We start from the raw sequence: 24,180 nt of genomic DNA, 5'->3' as shown, positions 1-24,180 counted from the left end.
GAATTTCTGCAGTCCTACATGCAAACTGTTTTGTGAAGAGCTTTGGGATCCTTCAGCACAAAAGATGCTCTGCAAATGGACAATATTTATCATTGCCACAATACACATACAAAACTGAGAGAAAAAATTGCCCTGTAAATCAGGACACTTTTCACTTACCAAGCCCAGCTTCTCACAGCAGCGACCTTCTATTGCAGCTCCCCCACACACCCTACCACCAACTAATAGAGCACCAAAAACTCATCTCAGGGGGATGCGGTTAGCTTTCAACCTCTTTCTGCTAGGAAGCACCTTTCTTTTTTCTTTTTTCTTATTTTGTTAGTGATGAAGGGAGTTAACAGAAAAAGAAAAGGAAGCATCTTTTGATGTCTTGCAAAGAGAAGACCACCAGCAGAGCGCACACCTTCCCTCCCTGCTTGGCAGCGCAGCAAAAGGCCACATCGCAGCTCTGATGGATCAGGCATGGGCCACCGCACACCAGCACTCCTGCGAAAGCTACGGGCCAACATCTACCTCAGAGGTACCTGAACTATCTTTTAATATTAGAAATTTAAGAAAGCAAATGAAGGGAGGGAAATAAGTGAACACCACCAGACTAAAGTATTTGAGAAGAAGATTTTTAATAGTTAATTGATTACTTTTGTTATTTTGGGGAAGGGAGGGAGAACATTTGTCTGATCCTTTTTGGAAGTGCAGTGAAACCCCTCCACCTCCACAGCCTCTTCCAACTGGAGCCCTAAGTCATTTCTGGAGCGCTCTTCCTCGAGAGAGTTGTATTTTTTACCACTTTAGACCCAGTGCCCTGACAGATGCCTGCAAAGTCGCACCAACTGCAGTGGTGCACAGCAAGGGTGGAGGGACCTTGCTCTGGGATGAAGACACTCGTAAATTATTTGCTCTACTAAGACTACATACGCTTTCTAAATAAATCATGCAGTTAGTCTGCTCCACAAAGGATTTGAAACTGCAAAGGCACAGATCTCCTTAGACCTTTAACACTCTCCTTGTAAAAAGATCGTTTCTTGAGTTCTCTCAGCACTTACTACTCCTGATATGACAATCTACTGATGGTAGTTTGAAACAGGAGGAAGCAAACCAATGGGAGAACAGAGCACAAGTTACACTTCCCTGAACCCCCTTGAGTTTTTATTTAAGCTCCCTTAACTCTAGCATCCATGCCCTATTTCCCTCTGGAAGCTTCTTTTTGTATGATTTCCCCGAATAAAAAACATATCACATCAGCTCCCATGGCTCTGGCTCGCATGCTGCCCCAGAGTTCCCAGGCCTGGAATAACTTCTGTCTAGCCATGATTTATCTGGCTAGTCAGAGGTTGCTGTACACAGAAATGCAATTTCTTCCCCACACTCCCTCTATCCTTCTTTGGCAACTCCAGGTGTCATCAGCAATCTGCCGCATGCCATTTTACGGCCTTTCCTGCAGTATTTTCTTCAACTGATATCCCTTTTGCTAGGCAACGCTGCCTAGAAAGGTCCAGAGCCCTTTTCTCTATATATATTTAATTAGTGTAACTGCCGATTTATGCACTAAAGAGTTGAAAAGTCATTCACTATAGTTCTGCTCTTGCATTGCTATCTGTGTGTTTCCTCAGCGTGACATTTGAAGAAAATGTCTTTTTATTCCTGACTGCATTCATGTCTGGAATGATGCTCCTCTCTGGAAATTAGTGTTTAAAATTATCTGTTTTCTCCTTAGTTTCTCAATTTCAAGTTACATTAAATACCTTTATGGTCTTGCACTAGGCTTTTTGAGTTCAGTGGTTTGATGACCCACTTCAGCCTGGTAACTGACAATCTCAAAGTCATCTTAATTCTGGGAAAATAAATAAATTTGCCCATGTTCTTGGTATTGTTCTAAACAGAGGGCAGAAAATTCTATATGATGAAATAAACCTTTACTACTTTCTTTTCAACAGTCTGTTGCTAGGCTGCTTCGTCCAATCTCCTGTTAGATAATGAACATATATTATCAGGGGTCTCATTTCCTATCATATATGTATACAATTTGCTTGGCTTTCTTCTGGTTTTTGATCAACATCCCATGATAACCTACAGTAAACCACTTGGATCATCAGACCCATTATCTACCGCAGCTGCTTACACAATCACAGAATCGTTTAGGTTGGGAGGGACCTCTGGAGATCATCTAGTCCAACCTCCCTGCTCAAGCAGGGACCTCTAGAGCATATTGCCCAGGATCACATCCAGACGGGCTTTGAATATCTCCAGGGAAGGAGACTCCACTACCTCTCGGGGCAACCTTGTCCAGTGCTCAGCCACCCTCACAGTGAAGAAGTTTTTTCTCAGGTTCAGATGGAACTGCCTGTGGTTCGGTTTCTGCCCATTGCCTCTTGTCCTGTTGCTGGGCACCACGGAGAAGAGACTGGCCTCATCCTCTCGACACCCCCCCTTCAGATACTTATACACTTCGATCAGATCACCTCTCAGTCTTCTCTTCTCCAGGCTGAACAGGCCCAGCTCTTGCAGTCTTTCTTCATAGGAGAGGTGCTCCAGCCCTCTAATCATCTTTGTAGCCTTCCGCTGGACTCCCTCCAGTAGCGCCATGTCTCTCTTGTACTGGGGAGCCCAGAACTGGACACAGTACTCCAGGTGAGGCCTCACCAGGGCTGAGTAGAGGGGGCAGGATCACTTCCCTCGACCTGCTGGCAACACTCTGCCTAATGCACCCCAGGAGACTAGTTAAACGTGGGTGGAGAGGAAGCCTGCAACATGGCTGAGTCCAGTCCAGAGTCACAGAAACCAAATGAAGTTTTCTTTCTTCTTACTCACTCATTTAGGATTTTGTCAGCGACAAGGACAAATTATCATCTTTGGCTTTATCATATTTTCATTTGGTAATGGCCATGCTGCTCTTTCTGCTATAAAATTTGCAAAATATTTCTATCACCAGCCCATACTTTTAAGGATGAACAGAAATAAAGATAACTAAGAGGACATAAGACCCAAAATATATTCCATTAAATAATTTTGATAAGAAATTGCTCGAGGATTTTCAGATTACGTAGGAGCAAGTTTGACCCACAAAAACTGCTACTCTATTAGCTATGGTCTAGACCTGTGCTCCTAAGGAAAATGGGAATTTTTAGCTCCCTTCAATGGGAACACGATGAAGCTCAGGACACCTGAGAAGGCAGCAACGACCCAGGATCAATAGGACAATTCACAGTAAGGAAAGACATTTACTCCATAGGAATATAAAAGATATTCCCATCTCTCTTACTAGGGGCTCTAAGATGCTCTAAAGTCTCCTTTATAGGAGAAAGAAAAGGACTAAGAAGAAAGGGAGGAAAGAAATGGTAAATATCCATACATGTAAGCAATCTTCCACACCTCCCCTGGCATTCAAACACTGTCTATATGCTATATGTTGTGTTTGGCACGTTCAGTGCTATTTAGCAGACTCCCTCATCTGTGCACGTGCACTTTCCTACTGAACACCACTCTGTACATGGAGATCTTTTATCCCTTTCTTGCGCTTGATGCTCATTTTAAAAATGCTTCCAGCTAGGGTTGCCTACAACTTCGCCAAACCAGATGCGTAATTATGACTTTAGAAGGCTAATTTTTAAGCACTGAGGACTGAAAATACTAGCCTAACAACAAGTCAAGAACAATATTCCCTGTCATTTAAAGCTAGCTGAATGAGAATGAAGGTGGCACAAAGAAGTCAGCTAGCCAGCGATCACATTAACGAATGTGATCCTGTTATAGGAGCACATGATGGAAGAAGCAGAAACAGGCTCTGACCACTGCTAAACCACTGAAGAAATAATAGGTAATTTTAGCACTGTATTTTTTTTTTAATTTAAATTCAAGCAAGTATTTCAGAGGCATACTTTAATCTGACATTGAATTTACAAATTATTTTCCAAAACAGCGCACAGAATTATCTCAAAGTCTTTCTAGGAAAAAAACCCCCACAGATAAACCCTCATAATATTAGGTACAATTTCACAGAGGGTCAAAAGGCTGAGCAAGCACATGAATAAAGTAAATATTACGAAAATGATTACTTCATAAGGCCCAACACTAGCATTAACCCTTTTTTTAACCAGCGTAATAGCAATAAATATATTCAGCAATACATTCAACAACAAATGTACTCAGAAACGTATATATGAAGCTTTCTACACCAAAAACCCCAAGAGTCCAACGAATGCTGTCGAGCGCTCCCACTGCCTGCTCGCGCTCCTGCCCTGGTTACTACGGTGTCAAGGGGCATAGAGCCTCTTTAGTAGATTATCTTCAGATCCACATTAAACTGATCAGGATCTTTATAACTAACTGTTACAGAAATACTTGTCTGGTTTCCGCCCTTCTTCTTCCCCTCTGTTGGTTTTGGTTGTTAGCTCGAACACGTGCAGCTCAGAGACTGCCCGAGGAACACAGGGCAGATCCACACAACAAGCTTTCCAAACCTTTTGCCTTGTTCACAGATGATAACTCCAGATTAACATTAAGCGCATGATACATTGGTTCATGTTACATTACTTCAACTGTAGCATGTCATGATGTAAGGTCAGCCAAGGTCAACATTCAGTGTGACACGATATGATCCGAGACAGTGCGAGGTTATTGCCTCCTGTGCTAGGAATCTCGGGCTAAGAAACAGAAATAGAACAAGCAGATACACATAACAGATCACTGCATAATATTCCTGGGAAAAAGTCATTATTACACACACTGCAAATTTTGCCAGGATCCCTCTTACTGGATTCAGCTGGGCCTCCAAGCTACAGTGACATGTGGTTTTTTCTTTTTTTTTTTTTTTCTTTTTTGTAAGCAGGACTCAAGGCTTGGTGAGTCAGATTGGTACCTGGATCTCACCACAGGAAGAATTTAAAAGAATTCAGTGGGCTTAATATGTCTGATCACTCTGCTAATATTTTCTGCTCTCCTAGACTTCAGTGACCTCTTGTTTCATGAATAACGTGAGTGACAGAAGTGAAAGAAAAGTCTCAGGGGATCTTGATTGCACTGAGTGACTGGGGTTTTTGGCCTACGGACTGACAAGCCATAGAAAAGAAACGTTTAGCTGCTGTACCAAACCCAATATGTATCAGAGAAAGATAAAACTTTAAAAGAACTGGTAAGTCTTCTGGGGTTTTAACTTGTTTTCCCACACTGTGCAGCTTGCAAGAGCAGGCTGAGCTCTCTCCGCACTTCCACCCCCGAGACTGCGCCCGGGCTTTGAGGACAGCACCGGACCACTGACGGCAGCTTACCAAAGGTGACCGCAGCCATACGAGGCAAAGGGGCTGGTTATATTCAAGCTACTCCGTTTTATGCATATAACCTTGCTGATTTTATTTTTTGTATCTACTACAGGCATAGCCAATATATGAAGTGTAAGGGTCACAGCATTCACCTTTGCTGATACAAAAGCCAGCCAGATTCTCATAGAATAAAGACAGGAAATTCTCATATTAGTTACATTTTTCTTTTAAAATTAGAAGTAATAAACTCCCATAAACTACAATAGAGTTATCTGTGGCCACTGAGATCATCTGATATCTAGCAAAACAAAAAAGTAGAGCTTCAAGAGCCCGTCTTGTCACTGATACAACACAAGGATGTATCATTTTGAGAACAAAGGCTAAGCTAATCGCAGCCGACTTCGCATTTCTCTGTTTTCCGTTCGCCTTTGTAAACATGAAGGTAATGTTTTTCTTTTTATTATTCTGTGACAACAGAAAACACAAGCATTATTTTATTAACCTTTAAATGCAATTTGGTTGTTCTCTTTCCATTTCAGGTCTGGAGCTTTGATGTCTAACTGACATTGGATATACCTTAAGGGCTCAAAAAAAAGTTCAATAGGCTTCATAGCCTCAGCATAAAATAAAGACTAGGGAGAGAAAATAAATAAATAAGTACATACACACATATTTCCTTCTTTTATGACTTTGAAAAGCCACAGCTGTCATTTGGTTCCTCACTCTTTCCTCGGGGTAAAGATCATCCGACGAGCTAGGAACGAGCATGGCAGATTCCTTAGATTGGAAGCAGAGAAGCCAGTACTTTTTACCTAGTCAGTTGGCATATTCACCCCCCTCCAAAAAAAAACCAAAACCAAACAAAACCCAGCTCCTGAACCCTTAGCTCTAATCTCAAATAGACCTGGAGAACCACTTCTCAAACTCAGAGCGTGCTGACGTTAGCACTTACCTGCACCACCCGCCTCCTACGGCTGTTTACTCTCCAGAATCCAGCAACCAGCCGGACTCCTGTACCTTAGCATTCCAAAACCTTGACCCAAAATCCAACAACAGCGCAAACATTAATTCAGGCCAGAAGAATCAATCCTTGAGTGAAACATAAGGCACTGTTCCCTGTTCCTTATTGAGACATCTTCAGCACCACAACCCCAAACCTTAATCCTAAATCTAACCCTAATTATACCGAGACAACCTACCGCTACAGAAAGCGGCACACAGGTCTAGACTCCTGTTGACTTCCAGCTCTGCAAGCAATAAGCTGGATTCTCAACCCTTTCAATATCTAAATCTCTAACACTAATGCTAAAGGCGGGGGGGTGAGGGGGGCTTAAATTCAGAGGAGGGATTGACCGAACAACAAAAGTCAGCATGAGACATGGTCTCTACTAATACCACCTCTCTTCTGAATTATGTGATGTGTGCTCTGAAGGATAAACTGAGCTCTGCCACCCTAACTCCCTAACCCTCAGCCTACCTCCTCCTATGGATGAGGAACCTATTGCTTTGGTAAAAGAACAATATCAAGAATTGCTCCCTACCGACACCTGCCTTTTTAAATATATCAGGCCTACTTTTTGCCGCTTCCAGTTGCCAAATCTCACGTCCCCCCATCCCAACCCAATCCTAGCCTCACTTTAAACACAGCCAAGGAGTCAGTCCCTCAGTGAAAGACAGCATTTTTTTTTTGTTCTGTCAACACTAGTCAATCGATGGTAGCCTCAGACAGTTTACAAAATCTAGTAATACCCATTACCCTTTAAACCTTATCATCCCCTGATTCAGAAAACAAGTACCGAAAAACCTGGATCATTCCCTAACAATGGTAACCCCATCCATTTTCTCATGCAGCACAAAATGAGAGCAGACCAGAGTGGCACAAGCCAGACACTGGCTATGAGTGTATGACTCTCAGCTGTTTTCCCCTAGAATAATTTCAGGCTCAGAATCTCAGTCAGAAAACAACTTCTGTTAAGAAAAGAAACTATAATTTTATAATTAATATTTTCACGAAAACAAAATCAATTTGACTCAAAAACGATACTTAAAACCACAACAGTTCTCAATTTTGACACTGTTGATTTACTGAGAAAGTCTAAACAATTTAAAGAAAAAACGTTGAGGATAACGGCATTGTCATCAAATTTTAGTGGAAAGAGGAGAATTCCTGAACCTCACAACTGCAGACTGTGATGGACCCCGATTGACAGGGAGGTAGGCAAAGCATAGGAAGAACATCTTCTCACATGCCTTGCACAGGAATTTGCCACAGTTTCATGACTCGTCAGCCAGTTTCATGCGGTGCCACAGACATGGACTATGCCAAAAGGACAAGGCCAGTGAGCATCTTCCCTCATCACACCTGTCTACAAAGCAGGAGTAGATAAAATAGCATTTCTTTGCAAGCCACAGAAGACCAGCAAGGAGCACACTTCTCCAACTCTCCTCCTCACCTGCCCCAGGGATCTAGAGCACTGTGACAGACTAGCTCATCATCAGTGCTACCCATCTGGCTGCTGTCACTGCCCAAAACCTGCAGACTACCTGCAGAAACATAGCACTATAGAACATTGGTAGAAGAGTAAATGTAAGAAAACCTAAGTCATAATCCAACAACATGGTTCTAAAAAACATAACACAGCCATCAGAAATGGAAATTGAAATATGGGAGCCTGATGGCAAATTATCTTGTTCTACTGAATAAACTTAGAAAACAAACTTTGGTTGCCAAAACTGCCGTAATTGCTCGTCCTGTACGGCATCATGTGGCATCTGCTAGAGATTGCTTCACTCAGAAATTAGTGTGAAATTATACATTTCAGCAAAAGCAGATCTACAGATATCTATAAAGGCAAACCTATCTATTGCGCTCAAGATAAACTACAAATCAGCAACACAAATCACAGTCAAATTTGCCACTTATAAGGAGAAGGCCATTGCCTGGGTATCTTATACAGATGGTAGAGTACATGTTACAGTAAGCAGGCGCATGACAGTAAATCAATTTGTGTTTCACACAGCTTTTTATCAGAGTGGCACATGATATGTAGCGTCACAGAGCCAGCCTTGGGCTGGAACTATAGAAACGTCCGTTTCAGCAGAGCAAGTCCCAACCAGCCTTTGCTAAAGGCTAAGATGACACGTTTCACTACAGAAATGGCAAATCCTCAGCACTTACTTGGTCTTCTAATCAAGGCTGCACCTCTTTCTTCATGATACAGAACAGCTCAAACAAGCTTGAAACTTGGTTCAGAAATGAGGCAGTGAGCTTGCACCAGACTACCTGATTGTACTGATCCTCCTTTTCTTAATCTGTTTCTATCATATTGAAAAGATTTTTACACTTAGAACCTGGCCTAAACAAAACAAAATGAGCCAAGTTACACACTGCTTGTACTACTCTGTCATTTGTCAGCAAGCAAACGCAGAAAGCAAAGCAGCAGGGTGCTACAGGGACTGTAACTAATGTTGCTAAACATCACAACTTTTTCAGCAAGTCTGGCTTCACTCCTAAGTAAACAAGAGACAGTAACGGAACTTGGTGATAATGAAGAAAAATCTGCTCCTTCATGGAGGTGGGTGTATTTTTCTGCCAGAGTTATGGGTGATCCAGTATCAGTGAGGTGTTCTGATTTAGGCTTAAGGCAATCCTCTCCAGAGAGCAGGTAAATTCCCAAGCACAATATACCCAGGCAAAAGATAATATAAAGGACGGTACAAATTCTAGCAAGAGATGATAGAGAGGAAACGGACATTTACATCTCAAACCTACAACAATATTCACTGCAAGTCTTTGCTCTCTTGAAATAAACCTGACAAAGAAACACCATTCTTTTTCCCAAGGCTCCTACCAGATCTAAGCAGGCTATGATTTTTAAAGAACATACTGAACCTCTAGAAATGCTTAGTAAAAATGTGGACTACAAAATACTGTTCAGAAAAACCACAGAGCTACAACACTAAGTGAAATTAAAGTGCAAAAGGAAGAAGATCCAGTACAGAAAAGCTACAAGAAAGCAGGAAAAGGGCCAGAAGCACCAGCTATCCTGTAGGGATAAAAACAGTCATCATATTGCCTCCACTGTTAATTGGGTAGAGCAGTGTCAGTGCAAAAGTGAATGCAAATGCCGCTGCTAAGTGACCACCTGAACAATTTAGCATACTTCAAATATTCAAAATCTATTTCACTTTGAACTGAGAGCATATTTTAACCTATAGAAGGTTTAAAAACAGAAAAAACAAACATGGAACACTTTGCCTGTAAGCAGAATTTTTGGGGGTCATACATCACATAGCCTAAATCACTGTATTTCCTCTTCTGTCAACCTTTATTGTAAAAATTCCCATTCAAGCTGAAGGGCTGTCTTCTGCTCATGGCCTTGATTGAAGGCAGTCTTCTGCTGGAGATGTCATCACCACCTGTGCACCTGCGATGTCATATGCAAAGGACTATAACTTTAGGAGGGAGACTGGGAGATGGTACGGACGTGCTTTTAAGCAACAGAAAGTCCCTATTCATGAAAGCATCCCAAGCAAATGGACAATAAGCACTGAGAGATGCAGATCAGATAAGCTAGTACATGCAGCAGGATTTCAAAATAAATTCGTTTTTCAGAAGTACCATGGGAAATAAGCGATCTTTTAATAAAGTGCTTGGAAAAACATACCTCACTGAAGGCAAAATTTAAAATCAGGTTATTAGGTTACAGGGAGAGAAAAGAAAAATAAGAGATTATGCATGGTTCAGATGTAGCTACTCTTGATGTCAGTTTAGATGATGTTATTGACAAATATATAAAGAAATTTTAATCTTGTGAAAGTTAGGGTCCTGTGCTGTCTTTCCAATCACTAATTGTGCTAAGAAATTTTGATACTGGCTTGACTGATATTTGACATAATGATCTTAAAAGCAGGAAAAAAACAATCTTTAACCAAGGCTGCTTAAGTAAAGGCAACGTTGTCAGAGGATATGCTGCAACGCAGCGACAACCTCTGGGTTATTTCCCCTAATGAGGACTATCCCATAACGGTAACTAGCCTGTGAAAGAAGGGTTGCAGCACTTAGATGTCAAGAGAAGCATCCTGCTGGCCTTGAAGCGGAAAAACTGAAGCAGCGCCATGAACAAGACTTAGGTTGGTGAAGGGAGGGAGAAATGGGGGATTCCAAGAACTGGATTAGCTTTTACTGGAATTCTTTCATATCGCCAGGATAGATGTATAAGCAGAAAAACAGAAATTGGGTAAACTCTGCCAAAAAGCATCCTGCCCTAGTAGCAATCTGCACAGTAAACTTGACACTCCTGCTTCATCATACATTTTCCAATTCCAGTATCATTAAATAGTAATTGTTCTGCTCTACTTCTCGTTTTGAAAAATGCTGCACTTTACTCTGCCTTCATAACAGGCTCTTAAGTCATTTAAGCTTTAATATTTTCGCAATGAATGTCTATGAGAGGGAACCTTCTTGAACTTTATAAATTTCTTTCAGGACTTTGAAGATGCCATCACTTATATTAGTTCAAAATTATTGTAGCTGTCACTTCTGAATGCCTCATAATGCCTCCATGAAGTAGGGAAGTATTAAAAGGAAAATTTTCAAAAGGATTCAAAGCTCCTACTGTGGTTCCTGGATACAACCAGCTACCAGCTATATTTAAGTGGCTAAGGAAAAAGCAGAGAGTTCTTTCAACAATGTGACTGTGAATGACTTGGTTTCATGGACATCCACGTCAGAACTGGGAGCCGACCTCGCATCACCAGCAGTGAAAGGACCACCGTTCAAACTGGACTTGGTACTCATACAAGCTAGGGAACAGCAATAACAGTTTGTAACATCCCCAGTTTTGCCTCTGTAGGCTATATGGCAATGCTCCAGGATAAGTGCATTATCCAAGTCCAAAAATATCAAGCAAGGATACACAAATTCAGGTGAAGGTACTGGTTCACTTTATAGAAAACAAAATACATGATATATTCAGAGGTGGGGGAGAGAGAGAAAATGACATTGGAAAATTAAGACTGAATGAGTAAGAAAAGGACTGAGAAGAAAGGGAGGAAAGAAACGGTAAATATCCATACATGTAAGCAATCTTCCACACCTCCCCTGGCATTCAAACACTGTCTATATGCTATATGTTGTGTTTGGTACGTTCAGTGCTATTTAGCAGACTCCCTCATCTGTGCACGTGCACTTTCCTACTGAACACCACTCTGTACATGGAGATCTTTTTTCCCTTTCTTGCACTTGATGAAACAAGGTTGTGGATAAATCCACTGCTGCAAAAATCAAACAAGGATCAGCCACAGCAACAGGAGGGAAGATGTACTGTGGCTGCATTACGCCCTCAGTACCCCTCTGCTTGCTCAGCCAGCGTATCAGAAACGTAAGCAGAGCAGAAAGCAACAGATGAAATGATTCTTCGTTGTCATTGCACTCAGCAAGTTTATGACCACTTGGCAGTGATGCACACTCCATCACCATGCTGCTTCGCAGTTGTCTTTTACAAACAACGCTGGGCAATGGGCACACGTCAGCCGCACATCTCCAGAGAAGGAGTGACCATCGCTCCACCCGGGACAAGCTCTATGCCTACTGACATATTTACTGCTGACCTTGCCAGTGGGTAGAGCCTCCGCTCACAAGTTCAACAAAGTCAAGCTGGACTTGTTGCCGAGAGGGCTCTTTCACTCGCGTCAACAGTGACATCTGATTGCTGGCCTAACCGCACACATCTGACAGCCACGCTGCCCGCTGCTCCCTCCAGCCCTCTCGGCTGCTGACAGGAGGCTTGGCAGCCTCAGAAGCTGCAGGTTGTGAGCAGGCAAACAGCCCCCAGCCTGCTTTGCTTTGTCCCCAGTGGAGCCTCCAGGTTGTCACTGGTGGGTCTATAAGCAGCGAGGGAGTTCACAAGGAAGGAAAAAAATCTCCTGCTGCCAGCTGCCCTGCAGTCAGCAGTGGGGATGAAAATACCAAGAGTGCTGCACACTCTGGGATGAGGTGTGGGGATTTACGTGACAGGAGCTACAGACCAAAGGAAAGTGAGAGTTCAGATCACCCCAGGTGTCTCTTCAAATCCTAAGGGAATGGACCACTGTGCTGGTGTAGAAAGTCTCTTACCTCCCACTCCAATCAGGTAAAGCACAATTCCAACATTTCATTATCAGAGAGAGGGAGGAAGCAGGAAAAAGGCAAAAGAAAAGAACCTGGAAATTAAGTTAAAATTCAACTGAGTGCCATTGTCTTGGAGTGGGGGTGGTGAGCACAGTCACGCAACTGGGCTCTCAAGAGCTTCCAGGACAGGATAATTACCTCAAAATTGGGAAATCCTGTCTTCAGCATGAAGGTCACTGACATTGTGCTACCTTATTTTCTGCAGGGTGTTTCTAAAAGCCTTTAGTCAGACTGAAAAGCTAGAGCACACGCGCTCTATATATCGTGTTCACACTCACCAAGACAAGGAAGAGTTGCAAAAAGCCTGCAAGGTGAACTCCTCGCTACAAAAAAACATTTCCCAGGAGCTTGAGGCTTTCCTGCAAGTGACTTTCCACTCTTCAGCCTTTCTTTCTAGCTGCCCACTAGTACTGTATTTAGCTATTTACAGATAGGTGTTCTGGAGGCTAGTTACAAAGATCAGATTTTTCACAGATAAAAGTAGGAATCTCAAAATCAGTCTGACTCAGTTAGCGATTTTGGCAATCAGAACTTTCAGCAACTTTGGACACATTTCTCCAGTATTCATGTTTAGTAGATCCAGGGGACATAGTTAAGATATTCCTAAGAGAAGAATGTGAAGGTGTCATTATTTCCTCCAAAAAATAAAATTAATTCTGATCAGTTATCCCTGGAAAACCCAGTTCTGTCAGTGGTGTTAAAACAAACACATGCAAACTCCCTGCATTTGTGTATTTAATAAAAATTAAAAATTGGCTAAAGCTGAAAGAAAACTGAGAGAGCTCCTAAGCATAGGATTCAGCTAAAAATGGTGGGAGGATAAACGGTGGAAGGAAAATCCTTGCACTGATGTTAAGGGACCTCAGATAAATTAAATGTTCATTTCAACACTGACAGTGGATGACACTAAAACAGAACTTACCTAGATGTATATGCTCTAAAATCACCATCTACACCAGCTCACTACCTGTGAGAATTCATTACATTGCAAAACTACCAACCCGGTCTCTTTCTGTTAAAAGAAAACAAACAAACAAAAAAAAAACAGTTGAAATGCAGTAATTTGAGTAGTTGTGAGAATGGACTGAAGTCATTAAACTAAATTGAGCATTTGACCCTTCCTTCCTACTCACTGACCTGCAGATAATACAGGATTACCAGCTAGCCAAAGCTCCCTTGAGATGTCTGCTTTCCTAAACACTTAGTCCTACCATAACTGTGAAAAGTTTTCATTTCAAAGTAGCCTAACTGTTAATACTGTATTTTTACACAAGTAACCCTTGTTTCAAATAAAATCTCAACCCTGGTTTCAGGAAGGCGGGGATGCCTCCCCCCCAGTAAGCCATTTCACTAGCAGAGCTTCCACCACTTGGACAAAGGAGATCCACTTACCATTACAAGCCAAATTTAACTGCTAGAGACAAGGAGGCAGAAAACCCCATTTACAGGAATAACACAATTGTGAAAAACATATCTTAGTTCAGAAAGCAGGCTTTCTGGATAAGGTGAAGTGTTCTCAACAGGGCAAGGTTTCGCTACCCTTGCAGCAGCTGCAGGAGAAGGGGCCCTCAGCAGGCTGTGGGGTTAACCGGTCCCTGATCTTCCAGGGGAGGAGAAGAGGCCGAGGAAGGGCCGGGGGCTGGAAGGCAATGGCAACTGTGGCAGAGGGGAACCGCACTGGCTGCAGGAACGCTGCTCCCCCACCGCTCCATCCCCCTGCCCGTGCAGGCACAACCCAAACCAGCCCACCGTGGCCCGTGGGCCCTGCGGGCAGCAGCCGCCTGGGCTCCCAAGCCCCAGAGCTGGCTCTGCTGCTCAACTCTTGGAAAGCAAATGCCAAATGTTAGCAATTAAAATGATGCAATACGTGACACACATCAGTCAGAAATAACCCAGCAATTGGATGCTTATGCGCTGTACTGCAGATAAGCAAGCGCTGATAATGCTTGAACTTCGTCTCTTGCTGAAATACTTGCCACAATGCCTATTGTGTTCTCTGCTCCTAATTCTGTATGTTGAGCCAGTATTATCACTGATTGTGGGAATCCTGTGTGAACATGAGGGGATTTGCTGAATCCAGGAATAATGTAATTTGTATTTGAAGATACATTTTGCTGGGTTTTTTTCAATCTTGGAAGTTATGCAAAAAATATTAAAAAACTGGCCACTCGAAGCAGTTTGGTGTGGAGAGCTAGAGGGACAGACACAACCTGGATAATCCCCTGTGCAAGCTGTTTTAAGAACTTGTCTCCACCGCAAAGAACGCGAGCATATTTAAATACGGTTCAGGACTCTGACAGGAGGCAAGAAGTTCAGTGGAGCGCTCCCCCCAAGTTGATTATGATAAATTGCAGTGTGAGGCACTGATGGAGATGAGCAGTTGGGTGACTTGGGAGACCCAGGTCCTCTCCCAAGCAGCAGCAGACTAGCTGCCACCACGGAGGAGGTAGCTCTTCCCTGAAACACCAGTAGCATTGACACAGTGCTAGGTGGAGCCGGGCAGAGAAACCTGACTCAGTTTCTGAACAGCTTGCTCAGAGCTACCTCAGATCCTAAAGACAACAGTCACGTTAGCATGACGGTCCTGTTTGGGCATGGTTAATGAGCCTTCTTGAGTACTTTGCAACATTGCTGTCCCACTCCCTGTTCCACCTGAACTGGTCAAACAGATTGATCTTCTGGCTCCCTTACTCTGCCCTGTCGGTTTAGGTCCCCCACACCTTCGAACAGGGCCTGCTGGTCGGTTTAACCGGTCTCAGGACCGCCAGCTGGACAAACCAAATGGTACTGGTCAGCCAAGACCCCCACAGCACTCGGAGCAGAAGAGGCTGAATGAAGGTTTCTCAGCCTGAGCACAGTTAAAGCTGCATGACTTAAAAATTACTAAAAGAGTTCAAAAGGATGCAATTGTAAAACATATGAAAAACCTCAGATCTGTACATGAACCGACAATATGCACCATAGAAGCAGGTGGATGAAAATCTTCTATGCACTATAAAACAAGTGCCTGATTTCTGCAGAGTAGCCCATATAAAAATAGACATAAGTTCCCTCAGGTCATATTCACTAGTGTTCCCACTTCAAATAAAACACCCACAACAGTTATTTTCGGAAACAAGTTATCTGCATGTATTTGGTGTCCTACTACTACTCTACACTTAGAAATCTTGGCAATACCTCCTAGTCAAATTCAGTTACAGGTCTTACCCAGACAAATTTTCCTCATGCAAGTAGGCTTACTCATGCTTAACAGTAAAATGGATTTGAGTGGCATATTTATGTGAGTTTAAGTTTGCAAGAAAGGATCTTAAATGTGGTGATGAAGTAGTCAGTATTTTCAGACCCAATGAAATTAATTTGGAAAGGTATATTGATGAATAAGATTAGACAATTATTAATACAGCAGATTAGCTTCCATTGCTAATCTATTTTAATTATCAAAGAGCTTTTGGATAGGATTTAGCAACTGTAGAAATTCTATACTTTGATATATCACATGCTGTCAGGGTGGTTTTTGCTTTTTCTTTGCCTAGGTCAACCAACTACATACCATGCCTCTAGCAAAGAGTAGCCATTGAACTGATCACTCCTTAAATTTCATTTCCCAGTCACACTTAATAACTGTCTACCCCAAAATCCCTGCTAGGGACAGGAGAGTATCAGAGTGATACAGAGCTCACATCAGTTTCTGAGACACTGACTTGGGTAGTGCTGGCACTAGAAACGCTCCTCTTCAGATGGTACTGTCCACAAGACCGGAGTACAGTTGAGGGAATATAAAATTAATTAAGGGAAATCTAGGGAACTGGGACTCTTTGCCTCTTATCCAGACATTTTTCTTTAAAAAATACAACTTCAGACACAAGTGTCTGATATATTTAAAGACACAGATAACAAGAAACCTAGAAAGAGGCATTACTGCTACATGCACTCAATGGTTACACTTCATGTATTTCCTCCAATTCTGCAGAACAGATTTTGATTAAACTGCTCACACACTCACACCCTCAACTAATATTCAACTCTTTCCAAAAGGAAGTAAATCTGACAGTACAGCTTCCAGGCATTCTTTAATGCATCTTATTAAGCCTGCTTATTAGAAGAAGTGAGTTCTCTCTCCATAGTCCAGTTTAGGGGACAATGAGCAGCAGACTTTGGTAAGGAAAAAGTGGTGGCTTTGAACTGAATTTTCTCCCTACTTGTTTATATGAAATAATATTTGTAACTGTTTTAAAATGTCTATCAATTAACATAGAAACTATCAAATATCTTGTTCTAACATCATAATAGTGACTTTGCTGAAAAAAGGAACAGTGAGTCAAGTGTGTCCAGTGAGTAGTAGAGTGTCTTCAAAGAAGTTTGTTGGCAGCTTAAAGGCTCCTAAACATTACGATGTCAATACAGCTGTATTAGATTATTCAACATTAATCAACACACATGCGTGGGAAGGTTCAGTTCTCTGCACGGTGAAATAGTTCTGCCTCTTTGGTTTCCAATGGGACATTGTTTTATGGTTCAGTCTTAAAAGGAGATCAAAGTTGGTGAGAGCCTCAGTGGAGGCATTCAGTCCCTACTGGTGGACTATGCATCCAGCTGCCATTGCAGAGAAAAGCAGCCACGCAAAGAATTGACACTGTATTTTAATCGATGTCACTCGTAACCCTTTTTAAGGGATTAAAATTACAGGCTGCCTGGTTTTCAAAGACAGCGTCACCCAATTTGCATTGTTCAGGTCCTCTTCTGCAAAGACTGATGGGCTCCGTAAGTGATGTTTACCAGCCTGCCATGGCACTGCACTGCAGCTAAGATGCACTGAACCTACAGAACGGCAGTGTGGAATCAATGCTCAGAAGCAAACAGCATTCGACTCTTCTCCTGTTTTACCTCTGTATCTCTGACTCCAGTGATTTCACTTCAGGAGAAACGGGCAAAGTTTTGAGCAGTCTCCGCAAACATCAAAATGTGAACTGCTCAAAATCTATGACAATACCGCCAAAGGCACAAAATGGCAGCCCAGAATTCAACTTTCACTGATGACCAATGATACAGAAGTTGTCAGCAAGCATGGGATAACTTAGCTGACATTTTTATCTTTGAAAATCTCCCCCTGTGGCCAGTTACACGTCTGCAATTTTGCATTGTGAAACCTAATGCCATTCTGAAGCGTACACCCGTATAAAGGCACACACTCGCACATGTTATACAGACTCGCAACATAGATCAAATTACTAAATTTGTCCTCCAGGAGTCTCAGAGGCTTTCAACTACTGAAGTTAACCCTCAGTCATCAGTGTGTTTGAACCTATAGTTTTACGGTGCTCCGCAACACCTAAGACTACGCCACTACCCTGACCCCTTAAAACAGAAAGGACTTAAAATGCAACACTGCGGTGTAGCGAAGACCACTTCAGAACCTGCCCTGTAGCCATCTGTCACGGCAACATCAGTGTATCAGGCATACATGCAATACCTACAAAACAAACCCATGGCTGCTCTGCTGATGTTGACATCTGCCCGCAGGATCTACGAAAGCTACCTTGTGCTGAAAGTGACATTTATACAGATAAATCTGCATCGTTGCATTTCACTTGTTTGTACACACACAGGTAATGTATGCACAGTACTCCCACACAAAGACTTCCCTTTGGGACCAAACTGTTAGGAATATAATTGCCACGACTTGTGTTCGACGTCAGTGGGGCCAGGCCCTGCAATGCATCGTACACTGAGTTAAGTCTGGGGCACGACCTGTTCCTCTGCCCCAGCGCCCCGGGCAGCAGGCTGCCGCTCTGGGTATCCGCAGGCTTTCCTCCGACGCAGCCGAAGGTCTGGGAGTCCTATCCGCAGGTAACGTCGCAACCACCACAGGGAGGACAGGAAGCACGCTCCCCTTTGCGGGGCAGATCCTGATGTTTCCCACAGAAGGAAACTTTTAAAGCAGTCTCTTGGAAATAATCACTGCTTCATTTCCATAATTTCAAAACACAGTTGAGCCTGAAAGCACCGGCTCTCCAGCTCCGTGACTCTTGGCTCAGCAACGACATTGAGTGCTGCCAGGCTCCCCCTGCCCCGTCAGTGCCACTGAACTGACACGGAGCTAGAAGCCCCAGGAGTCGTAGGAGAGGAAGAAATTCTGAGCTTGGGAAGCGAGGCTGCTGTGCGCCTAGCTGTGCAGCACGCTGCCCTCGGAGCACCCACAGCACATGCCAGGTCTTGGGGGATCTCCGGAGGCAGCCAGCATGTCAAGGCTATCCTAGAGTCACAGACCTCACAGGCTGCCAGGAGCCATGAACTCAGGCATGAAGCTTGTCAGAATCCATTCCATGTCTCTGCAGAAAATCACCAAAACTGATGCTTTTGCAGAATATTTTAGTATCAATGAATCTGCCTGTTCTGATGGAAAACTGTTTTGTCAGAAAGTTCCCAACTAGCTCCAGGCCTGTAGATGCCTTAGGCAGGTTAAGCATCAGTAGAGCTGCTGTGCCCACGTACAAAGTTCTTGTATAAAATTATCTAAACACTAATTAATTTAAATCATCTTTGTAGAGTCAGACTTCTACTGAAACCTTCAGAAGAAGAACTGCCCTACAAATGAGGTGCTAGACTGGACCTGCGATTTATTCTCAGCTTCACTATTATGCTCTTGTGCTCCCTGCAGCCCTGCTGCGCTTTAACATTCTTCTCCTTTTCTTTGTCCTGGCTATAAATGCTCTCAGGCCTCTTCCTGCTTTTTTCCTGATTAGATGCTTTTGCAGTCATGCAAGCAACAAGTTCCTATCAGTTACAACCCCAGCATTTTCTGTTTCACAGGAGTGACCTCAGCAATATGTTTTTGCAGCGACTTTGTCCACCAGCACTAAGCAGTTGCAAGCAAATAAAACTGCCTATGAACTTAGGAGTGTTTTATATGAAAAAAAAAAAAAATCTCTCTTGTAAGGTCTTGGGCTCTTTTAAGGTACATTGAGAACAGCAGTTCTCAGTTAAAGGCAGATGTTTTCATAAAATGAATTCCACCAATACTACTTCAGTCTAAAGTAAGGTGTTCCCTTCTAAACATAAAATGGATATTTTCCTGTTATCACCGTTGTGCTGTCATTGCCTATATTTTGTATTGCTTCTATAAACAGTGCAAACATTCAAGCAACACTAGGCAGGAAAACTCCCCCCTAAAATGTTTTAGTATGAGTGGGGGAGGACATTATCTTCTTGTTCCAAGGACAGCGTCATAAAAGGTCTAAGCCCTGATTTTTCCAGACAAAAATCACGGCTTCTTTTTGTAACAGCACAGGGTGTTATTGTAAGACTTCCCTAGTGAGCCCAAGCTACATAAACTAGCTGTAAAGCTTTTAATTTGTCTAAAGAGATACTTAAGCTGGATGAAGCACACTCAGGTGTTACAACTCAACAAAGGTGTTTTAAGATTATTCCTTTGGGAGAATAGGAATTGCACTAACTAGTATCACTTTTGCCTCAGGTGATCCAACATGCAGTACCTAGCACAACTATATTTAATTTGCCCTACTTTTTTAGCATTAGAACAATGCTCCTCACCTAAACTGCACACAACAAATGTTTGCCGTAGACTCAAATCCATGTACATAATTATTATATATACATAATCAATATATAAAAATGCATTGATTATATAATTTATATTTTTATATATTATATATATAATTTTTATATATAAAATAAATTTTTTTGGATGCAAACCACGCACACTAACTGAAATTTGACTTCTGTTTTCAACTTCCAGCTGAATTAATCTGGAATAGCACCATTTGCTAGGCTAAAATATTCCTGGTTCAAAGGATAAGATTAGTCAGTATTGTAAATGCTCAGGCACCTCCTTAAGACAATTACGTAACGGGTAGGAAGACAGAGCTAACAGAGGCAGACACAATTTGAAACATACTGCAAGGTCTGAGCGAAAAGCCACTGAAACCAGTTGAAAGAAATTCCTTTGACTCCCATGGTTTCAGATCCAGACTCAGTAAATGATCTAATGAAAATACTGATACATAACCATAACCTTGTATTCTTTTAAATTTCACATGGGCAGACGGACAGGGTTATCTGAGTGTTATTTCGATAAGTTGTTTTGCAATCCATTTGGACACAGAAGACAACAGGGAATTTAATGGGCTCTGGCAGATCAGGATCCCCACAGTTTGGGATACTCTCTAGGCTAATTTTAGCTACAGCTTCCAGCGAGACCTGCTGCATTCTTGCTGCCATCCAGCAGACACTTCTAGCTTGGCATCCACCTACCAGGGTTGTTCCTTGTTTTACAGTTCAAAATAGGCTCTATATTATTTACTGTAAAGAACTGACAACATACAAACAGAACCTTTAAATTACACACATGGTGGGCTTCACCACAGGCAGCAAAAGCTGCTTCGCAGTTCATTGTAGACGACTGGCACCACCTTTATCTTCTTTCCCCCCCTCTTCCAATGTGATAATGGATTTTGTTGCTACTTTACATTCCAAACCTTGATTTGAATATATTTGAAAGATAAGCAGTACCTGCACACTGTGAAGAAGGGTATTATGCTACGTATGTTTTAAGTACCAGCCAGCTCCTGCCCTTATAAGCCTTAATATTAAAAGATTCATGATTTCAGTCATAGTTAAACAGCCGATGAGCTGCCATCGCTGCATATTGTACAGCAAGACACATTTTTCTTGATTCCTTGCATTCTCCCTCTGTACCTAGTGGCTGCCGCTTGTCATATCCTCTCTGGAGCTTGTACAGCGCCTGACGCTGTGAGTTATGGCCAAGAACGACGACTCTTTGGTACTGCTAGACTACAAATACATTCAGTGTAAGATACCAGGTTGATGGTCCAGCTTGTTTCTATGAAGAAAAGAATTTACAGTTTGCTGCTATTTTCATTTTATCATGGTAAAATCTTTGTAAACTGCAAAATCTTATTAGGAAGCAACAGGACAAGGAAGTGCTGAATTCATTACTCATGAAAAACCACAGAATCCCATTTGGTGTGAAAAGAATACTTTTATGAACATAAATAAGGGTATCTTTCAAATCTTTTATATATATTTATAATATAACACAGCTCAGTCATATCCTGAGTATAGTATTTGTAAAATAGTATTTGTAAAATACATTACGACTATGGTCTTTCTGTAAGCTAACATTTCACTGATTCAAAAACATGCTTTTCAAATACTTAAACTGACCAAGTATTCCAAAAAGTAAGACAGAACCTGCAGCTACAATGCTACTAGAACAAATAAATACAATTAGTCGTTGCAGGTGAAGTCAGTAACAGAAACGCTGCTAGCTGTGGTACAGCATAATGAAAGGAAAAGATTATAGTTTGTTACAAGAATTAGATTTCCTAATGATTCTAAAATCTATATAGCAGCACAGGTCGCATACAGCTTTCTGTTCAATTTAGTGACTGGAAAATTTGATCCCCCCATTTAATTTCATCTAAACCTCTGGAACCAAAGCATTTGTGTGTGCAACAATTTCCAGCCTTTTATTTTGATCAGTTTTCAGCACTTGTTTCAACAGTGCCTACCTCATAATTGCAATTCAGCCACTGCCTTGTAAAAAGACGACATTTAATTAAAAATGCCAATATTAAAAGAGTCCGAGAACAGTCCATTGAAAGTTACGTTATTTGGGTCATTGGTAGCATTACAGATACTTTCCTGTTACTTAGGTTGCACGGAGCAACTTCCTGCCTGCATATGGAAAACACAAGCTGACCACTTCTTTCGATCAATGAAATAGGAGCAGATGTTTTCAAAGCAACAGAAAATACAAACGTGCACATATAAACTCAGTTACGATGGCCAAACGAGAGCTATTCCTGAACTGTATGGGTTTATTGTCTCAGAATTTGACAGCTGTTACTCTGGCCAATACACATGCACCGCTGCAGTGTCCTGGGTCTGTTTTCCTGAGTGAGGATTTGACAGCTGTGCAATTATTTCTAGTGCAAAACAAGAAAATGCACCAATTAGTGCCTTCACCTTCCTTTATGAGATTCAGTCTCAATATGATGCAACATAGCTACTACCCACATCAGCTACTTACTAGAACCAAAATTTGGCAACAGAAACACAAAAGTAGGTGGGCCTTAGGTTAAGACAGCGAATAAAACAAACAAACAAAACAAAACACAAAACTCGTTAATTATCTCAAAGACTTGTTTTTTCCATCCAGGCAGAATGAGCCCAAGAGGAGCTGCTTTCCTGGAAATGAGGCTGCCATGACTTCAGTTCAGTAGATTTCTCAGTGGTCTTAAAGTTCTGATTTATGTTCTGATTCCCAGCTCTTTACTGGTAAAGCTAGGCAGAAACCATTTGACTAAGAAACATCTCTTATCTATACCCCATGAATTGCTTTGTACTCTCAATCTCACACTCCTCACCTTCTCCCCTCCGTTCTCTTCTGCCTTTTTTTTTTTTTTTAAAGAGGAAAAAAAAAAAAAGGCTTGGCTTGTGTTTAGGTTTGTTACTAATTTGCTGTGACTGTTCTCTCTCTCCCTGCCACCTCAGAGCCTTCCTCCTCCTCGACCCAAGAGAAGCTGCATGTTGCAACTGGTGGAGCCCCGGTGCCGTTAGTGGCTGAGCCAAGGGCGCTGGGGAGAAGAACAGAAGCCAAGACGGGCAGGAAGAGGGAAGCTGGATGATTTTCAAGAAACTGACTACCTTTTTATTCATAACAGAGAAGAATTGATTACAGAATAATCACCGATTATGGGCCTTTCCCCTGTTGCAAATGCCTGCACAAAAAAAACCCACCAGAATATTTGCATAGCGTCTCTTCTCCACAAGTCTTACAGCAAATACTATCATGATCCCTTTTACTTAGGGGGAAAGTCAAGCTACAGAAAGGTTAGATGATTTTCCCACATTAGCAGGGAAGTGGCTAAAATCTTCTGACTTCCCAAATGATCCCACCGGGTCCCTACAAAGCTCCTCTGCTCACGAGAACTCACAATAAACCTTGGTAGAATAAGCTCGGTCATGCCAAGCTTCAGCGCGTGCTGAGCACCTAAGCACTCATTCCACTCCTTGGTGGGACCGGCAGCCCTTCCCAGCGGGCAGCCCGTGACGTGGCACCGAAAGGCACGAGCTAACTCCGATACCAGCGGCACAAATCACACTGTGCAGAAAGCTAAGCTAGGCAGGCTCCAGCTGCAAGCACACCAGCTCCAGTACCCAAGCTAGGCTGCATCTGCTTACGCTCTAACCTTCGGCGAAGGCAAACCTAAGCCGTGCACTACTGCAGTGACACGGTTACCCACGCTTACACCAACAAGTTTATAGCCTATCCTGGTGAACGCAGAGGCTGTAACATGCAGGTTGCCAGAGATTTCCAGTAGGGAAAAAGGTAAGAAACTTCAGACAAACAAGCAGATTTCCCAACTCACCAGGGTGACTCCTTCCGAAGGGATTATTCAGGATCTGTCATCAGTTTACTGCCTCCCTCAATCTGTCTTAAATTGTGCGTGATTGCTTTGTTTAATTTTGCTGACATTTGTGTTTTGTTTAAGGGTCTCTTTGTGAAATCCTTTGTGTCTGCTTTAAATAAACACTCTTCCTGTGCTTGTAGCAGCATGCCTGGGTTCAGCAAGATGTCTATCACTTAATAACCAAATGAAAAGTTTAATCACCCAAAAGCTAGCTTTCAACCTGCAGTTAACAAAACAGAAAAGCTAAGGGTGTTCCACATGCATTTTTCTCTCCATTTCTCTGTTATCACATTTGCCT

At 42.3% G+C, this 24,180-nt stretch overlaps 1 long non-coding RNA gene across 1 annotated transcript in view; it reads right to left on the bottom strand.

The window, feature by feature from the left end:
• Positions 1 to 23,950, bottom strand: part of LOC104148267 (uncharacterized) — a 67,165-nt gene extending 43,215 nt beyond the window's left edge. Inside the window, exon 1 of the long non-coding RNA XR_695076.2 lies at positions 23,841 to 23,950. This is a non-coding gene — a long non-coding RNA (uncharacterized lncRNA). The remainder of the gene's footprint in view (positions 1 to 23,840) is intronic.
• Positions 23,951 to 24,180: the final 230 nt, after the last annotated feature.

This window comes from Struthio camelus, chromosome 12 (genome assembly GCF_040807025.1).
Source record: "Struthio camelus isolate bStrCam1 chromosome 12, bStrCam1.hap1, whole genome shotgun sequence".
NCBI lineage: Eukaryota > Metazoa > Chordata > Aves > Struthioniformes > Struthionidae > Struthio > Struthio camelus.
Note: the sequence above shows the minus strand (reverse complement) of the source record. Positions and strands in the feature narration are given on the sequence as shown.